The sequence below is a fragment of the Vidua chalybeata genome, chromosome 1 (assembly GCF_026979565.1).
Source record: "Vidua chalybeata isolate OUT-0048 chromosome 1, bVidCha1 merged haplotype, whole genome shotgun sequence".
Taxonomy (NCBI): domain Eukaryota; kingdom Metazoa; phylum Chordata; class Aves; order Passeriformes; family Viduidae; genus Vidua; species Vidua chalybeata.
Genome location: NC_071530.1, coordinates 140,619,592 through 140,626,508, shown reverse-complemented (window position 1 = coordinate 140,626,508; position 6,917 = coordinate 140,619,592). Strand labels below are relative to the sequence as shown.

Sequence of the window (6,917 nt, the reverse complement as noted above, 5' to 3'; positions counted from 1 at the left end):
AAATAGCCAATACCATAAAGATGATTTTTACCACAAAAATCTACAAGAGTCTAAAGACTTCAAAGACAGTAAACTCATTTTGTAGATGACAAATATTAATGAATAACTCAATTAAGAGCCCCATAACCCTCCACTCAAATTTAAAGCTGCTTGCTCCAAGTTACACAATGAATTGCCATGGTGTATTGTGAAACTTTCTCCTTACTTCAATCAGGAGATATTTTCTTCTCCAGTTTCAGTAGTAATAATCATGGCTTTGCTTTCTTTATGGCAGTGTTAATCACAAAGAGTGGAGCACAAAGGAAACATACCCAATATATAAAAATAATGGTCAGCAAAAATAATGGTAAGATTTAGCCATTTTTTATTTGTTCTTGAAACAAATAAACACAATTGGAAAGATAAGTGGTTTGAGGTCCTTTTATTTAAGGCTTTTACATTGCTTTCTACCTTAAAAAAAAAAAAAAAGCAAAACAGTGACTATTAAATTAGTTTTTCCTGCCTTCTAGCCACAGATGTAAGCCACATTACACATCGCAAAATTGTCTAATGTTGATGCAATTGCTGATCATAGTTGTGGTGGTCATTTTAAGGAACCAGACACACAACTTGGATTAGGAGTCACTGAATCTACCAATTCTAAACAAATTCAGCCTTTGTCACGTTATGCTGGAAGTGTGGCTCAGGAAGCCACCTCAATAACCTGGCCTTTTCATTCATTTGGCTTTTATGAATGGAAACCAGAAATCTGGGGTAGCGATTATAAGTGGGGTGATTTGGCTGTGGTTTGTTTTTATTCTAAACAGAATACCGCTTTTTCTACTGTGGATGTTTATGTGATTTTATATAGCCTGAGTTCATTCAGATTAGGTCAGGGCATCCTGAATTTGTCTGTAAACTGACCAACATAAAATTACAGAGATATTCAAGAACCACACTTTGGTATCCTTCCATGTGTATTTTGTGCAGATAAACATCACCTAAGAGAAGGACAACCAGCTTCCACAGAATTGCAATATCTGTTACTAAATACAGAATTTGTGATTCTAACAGCCTGGCTTAATTTACAGAAAATTATGAATTTCCATGTTCTTTTTCAGTTATTTATTTCCCTGTTGTCAAGCATTTTATTTTTTTATTATTGACATCTGAAATTGACCCCACATCTGTTTAGCAAAAGACAGCTACTTTCTTTCAAACTGTCTGTTTATGAGACTTTCACCTCATTGTGCAAGTTATGGTGTATTTCACACAAAAAGACAAGCTTTACCAGTTTGCCAGAAAAAAGAGCTATTCAGCTATATGAAGGGGCTTATCTAAAAAATACAAATACTAATCTCTAACTAGACTACTGCAAAATCAGCTCTCCTTCATATTATTTTCTTGTGTATTTGAGTACACATTTACACAGAGGGAGGCATCTCTCAGGTGATCTTCCTTTCTTGCTGCTCTAATTCAAAACCAGCCAGTGTTTAGCCTGGCCATTTTCACGTGGGAAGCAGGAAACAAGGCAGAGATTTATCAGCTGTGCCCCACTGGCATTTGGGAATATCAGATAGTTTATGTAATAATTATGCAGCATTTTAGCTGAACTGGTTCAGTTCTTAATGAAGGGTATGAAGGATAAGCTTCTTCTCATTTAGCTGCCTAAGAATTAGGCACTTTAAAAATTATCACTCCAGATTCCTCACAAAATAGTTGTCCAAGCAACCTCAGGAAGGGATGAACAGCCATTGTCAGTGCCTATGTTTCTCTGTTGAAAAGTGAGAGAATCTAAGTGACCATCTTGGGCTCAATATCTAATACTTAGATATACAAAGTTAGCAGAGATGAACTCAAATATGAGATGTATATTCAAAAACTACTTAGCAGCTTTTAAAATGATAATATAAGCAGCACGAAAGAGATTTGACCAGATTGGAAGAAATTATCACTCCTCTGTAAATCTGTATGTAAAAATTGTTAGAACCAAAAATCTAAGACAAGATGTTAAAAATAAGTGTGGCAGGTGTATATTTAGATATCTAAAGAAAGGGTAAGGATTTTTTAAGTGTGTCTACTGAGCAGAGCCATATGGGCTTAAGGGGAGCTACTAGCATTTGGTGTTTTTGAAATGACACCATGTGTTGAAAGCTTTAAACTGACAGGGAAATCTACTTTATGTCATTATTTTTCTTATTATTGATTTTTTTTATTTTTTTCTGAAGTTTTTTTATTATCCACAACATAAGTATCCTTTTTTTTTTTTTTTTACATTTTTTATAATAGAATTAAAGGGCAGTGTTCAGATGTCCTGAAATCTTGCCTCAGACAAGACACACAGCCCAGGTGCTCACACTTACAATTGGACAGGCAATCCCTCAGCATCACTACACTGCCAGGGAGCCAAGATTCACCATGCAAACACTTGCATGTGGTCAGAAACACCCCAGCCTGCAGTGACCGCAACTTAATTTTGCCTTTATCTGCAGACTCTGAACTTTGCAAGAATTTGCAGGGACACCTTGAACAAGTATGTGTGCCCTGAACAGACCTAATAAATTCTGACAGCAAGGGTGGACATCATCTGGAGGAACATTACTGGTGGAAGTGGGAATAGGCCCTATCTCACCAACCCCTTGAGTAACACTGGAGCTTTTACTTGAAAATCTCAGAAACCATAATGGATGATTTTTATCTTCAAGTTCCTGATGCAGAACAGCCCTCACAAGGAAAAACACAAAGCATGTTAAATGTGTGTATCAGAGAATCATATCATGAATAACCTTGAAAAGGAAAAGTCTGCTAAGATCATTGTGTCCTACTTTCTATGTGTGGGCACATACCTGTGTTTCAGTGGCAGCATTTGTGGTCTCTGTGGAAATGGACTGATGTTTAGAGATGTTTTGCTGGGCTTCTTCAGAGCAAACAGGAGAAGAAGAGAATGAAGAAACACATTCAGTGCTCTTTAGCTGCCAAGTGATTAAAAATGGTAAATCTGTCCCAGTAGATGGTAGATGTCTGTCCCAAGAAGCACCACTTATACCAGAGCTGCTTCTGAAAGCATGAATCTGGAAACACCTTGGAAGATGGAGGCTCTTGGGGAGCCTTTTGGTCTTATCCTGCATATAGAGTATTGTCTGCAATTACAGAGAGGAAAATTTTTCTGTTCTTGATACTGCTAAAGGATTAGATCTCTTAAACCATAGCCAGTGACAGGAACCAGTCTAACTTGATAACACTCTGTATGACAAGAAAAATGCCAAAACAAAAAAGAACTACATTCTTAAGACTAAAAATTAAAAATAAAATATGAAAGGGTAGACAGAGAGAGATATTTGCCACCTCCTAAGAAGATTTTTAAATCAAAGGGGGACACCGTGATTAGATTATGGCCCCAGAATGACAACAACTCAACTTTCTCTTTGAACTCAGAGAGGCTCCCAGGATGAAGTGGTGTTCAAAGACAATTCCTTTGCATGAATAATATGGGGGAGGGTTTAATTACCACCTCCTCTCATTCTTCATCTTCTCTAGCCAGAAAGCTCAGGTTTCAGCAGTTTTGTTTCTCACTGACACTGTGGTAGACTGGGGGAAGGGAGAGGAGGGTGGAAATACTACAAGGCTGGGAAAAAAGGGAAGCAGCCAGTGAGCTGTAGCAAAAAGAACAGAAAATAAAAGAAAAGGGCACTGCCTCTTTCATATATAAACCAGTTAAAAAAAAAAAAAAAAAAAAAAGTAAAAGAAAAGAAAGAAAGCACCATCCCACTGATATTATAAATCTCTGGAAAGGGTAGTGTCAGAAATCACAACTCTAGTGAAAAAAATCCTGTCTCTCAAAACTCATCTCACTCAAAAAACTGTTACATTATAGCTGTAGGGTGATCACAGTGCATCTGAAACCTGGTTTCACTCTGTCAGTTTAAGTAGGGCTACAACAAATGCAGACCAAGAATGAGTAAATCCTAATGTTTGCCTCTGTAAATAAAGACTGAATGCATATTGCCTTTATGTTGTCACTTATCCTCTTTTTAATGGATACAATATTAAGGACTGATAATGTTTTTGGCCAGTAGCACCAGACAAAGAGAAAAGTGTGAGTCTGTTTTTAACAGATTTCAAATATTTTCAAATACTGTTGATTTGAGTTCATATAATATTCACAGCTTAGATCAAAGGTAAGAAACGCTCTTAGTTATTATTAGTAATAGTTTACAATCAACCATGCTATCAGTTGCCTCTGCAGATTTCTTAAAATATCTGCAATCAGAGTGCCCTCTCTGGACAGAGGAGTGAGCCCTCCACACACAATGCAGAGAAAGGGATCTGCTGTGTTCCTTTTCTCGGAACAGCAGGGGTCTGGTTGTGTTTCTTACTCAGGGCTCTCCCTGGGACTCTCGGTGGAGAACCACCTCTTGCTGTTCTCTGCCCAGCTCCTTTGCCATCTGGGGACCTCTGTGATGCCGTGTCCCCGACGCAGGAGCCTCACGCCCTTCCTGACGTGAACTTTCCCTCGCCAGCTCTGCTGTGAGTCAGTTGGAAGCAATTACTGTGTTGTGCAAAGCTCACGTTAGGCAATAGCAGCTGTGTGAGGGAGCAGATTCCTCCCAGGTTGCTCCGTTTCCAGTGGTTTCTGACTATCCCTGTCCATGCCAGGTGTCGATGGGACACCCCACCACAGGGGAGAGGCTTCTCTTGCTCTCCTCCACCTGTCTTGGGTGGAGGTGAAAGGGAGCAGAGCAGGCAGTTAAGAGTGCACTTGGCTGAGTCCACCCAACCCAAGGACACCCAAGGACACCTGGGACCAGGAGGAAAGGATCATCCCATGCCTGATACCTGAATTACCAAATAGATTCAGCCTAGAGTGTGGAAACTACTGTCAGGACCTTGGTCTGAGCTCAGGTTTTCACATTGCATTTCTCCTCTGCTGAACAGCAATGGGCTTTCCTAGAAAAGTACTCCAGCCACTCCGCTCCAGCCTGCTGAGCAGAGGTCATATGAAGACTTAGCCTATGGACATAGAAGGTTTTGGCCAGGCATAAAGTGCTGGAGCCCATCCACCCTGTGGGGAAGTGTTCCCCCAAACCTCCAGGACTTACCTAGAGACCTACATGGGCCAAGTCAGAGGCAGCCCCACAGGTGCTCATATAGTCAAGAAACACAAGCAGAAAGAGAACTGACACTTAAGCACGGCCTCAGGGCTATTTATACCCTGTAGAGATGCCTGCGAGCCCCTTTTGTGACATGTACAGTAAGACAAGCCTAACTCTGCACCACACAAGGTGCTGCTTGGGTGCTTATCCCCCATCAAGACAGAAATGGGGAAATAAATATCAGAGGGGCTCCTGGTTTCTGTAGGAACAGAGGAAGACAGAAAGTAAGGTAAAAAATATTTTTAAAAACCCTTTTAGATTTTGCTTCAATGAGTTATTCCTCTCTGTTTCTGAGAAAGAGCTAGAGATGAGCAAGTGTAACATGTCACCACGAATGAGCTCTACGTACCTCCACACCTTGGGGAATTTGGTTCCTGACTTAATTTACCGAAACAATGCCCAGTTGCTGAGGGGTTTGGCCAGCCACCCAGAAGATGACAAAACAAATGACACCAAATGAGATGGGGGTTCCCTGCAGCAGACACATGCTAAGGATTCCGAGCACTGTGCAGCCCTGCCCTCCCTGCTGCAGCCAGCTCAAGTAGCCCACACAACTGCTGAGCTGCTCTGGGGAAGACCAGCTCCTGGAAGAGAGAAGATAGAGACGTGGACAGATCATCCAAGATTAATGATGGAAAAAAGTGAAAATATTTGTAAGAGGAAGCTTTCACTATGCCAGAATCATTATTAATTGCCTGCAACTCCCTGTGACTAAGAGTTGTTAAACTTCATTGGCATTTAAAAATGTAGATATTCCATTACACAGGCAAAAACCAGCTAAGATATTGGGATATGAAAGGGGATTGACTGCAATGGGCACTTCTAATTAATTTTTAAGAGTATTTTTTCAAAAGTGTTTTTTATTTTGTCTGTTTAACTTCTGGCAAGTTGTTTTTACCTCCTCTATTTTAACTTTTTTTTTTTTCTAATTGGTCAGTGTTTTTTAACTCCCATGCCAGTTTCTATGAAATTAATAAGAGTGATAGAGAAATTTCCAAAATATTAAGGTATTTCAAGCACTGCCTGAAACAGTGTCCAAAAGATGACTAAAATGAGTTTCCTAACTGAGATCAGCAGAGCCACAACCCTTAGTAGACATCACAGGAGTAAAACTTGACAGGAAGCAAGTCTTGATGGTCACAGCATCATTTGCTTTGATACAAAATTGTATTTATAGAATTATCCTTTTCATTTTTAGTGACCTTTTGTCTTCAGGTTCTTCTTCACAGGTAAATCTAATGTAGCATCCTTTGTTTTTCATTGCTTTGCACAGAACACCATCTTTTGAATGAGACTGAAATATTTCTGCAAAGAAAGTCTGGCATTCCGGTTTCCCACCTGTTCAGCTATAAATGGAGACCACAGAGACAAGTCTTTTGCCTAAGAGGGATGATATCACAATAGGCACTACCAGGCTGCTAACACACTCCATATTCCAAACTCAGGTATTCCCAACAGATCTCAGCTGAAAGGCCACTCTGCTTTTGAGGGCAGAAGTGGCACTGGAGCTGTAGAGGGCTGACAAAGCACCAGCACATGGAAAACTATTTGCAACTCTTTGTTGGGTTGGCAATGGACAAAAAGCTGAGAGGGGCAAAGGGCTGAAACCTCCCTCTGAGGCCACAGACATAAGTTACCATCACTCTGAGCCTCTTCAGTTCTCATGTGCACCTGTAAACTCTCTTTGAACGCGCAAGTGGGAGTTCCGATAGGGAACATGCGATTCTGCCTCCTGAATCTTCAAGCTTGCTTTAGGCTTGCACTGTTTGTCTGAAATGGAGTAAA

The 6,917-nt window shown here is 40.3% G+C and overlaps 1 long non-coding RNA gene across 3 annotated transcripts; it reads right to left on the bottom strand.

The window, feature by feature from the left end:
* Positions 1–408: 408 nt before the first annotated feature.
* On the bottom strand, positions 409–5,213 carry LOC128794077 (uncharacterized). 3 transcript variants are annotated; one of them, XR_008432981.1, is made up of 4 exons: positions 5,079–5,213; positions 4,866–4,989; positions 2,826–2,896; positions 409–446 (listed from the first exon to the last, which is right to left on the bottom strand). It is a non-coding gene; the product is annotated as an uncharacterized LOC128794077 (long non-coding RNA). The 3 variants fall into 3 exon arrangements; XR_008432979.1 differs by lacking the exon at positions 409–446 and adding an exon at positions 471–1,753; XR_008432980.1 differs by lacking the exon at positions 409–446 and adding an exon at positions 2,644–2,703.
* Positions 5,214–6,917: the final 1,704 nt, after the last annotated feature.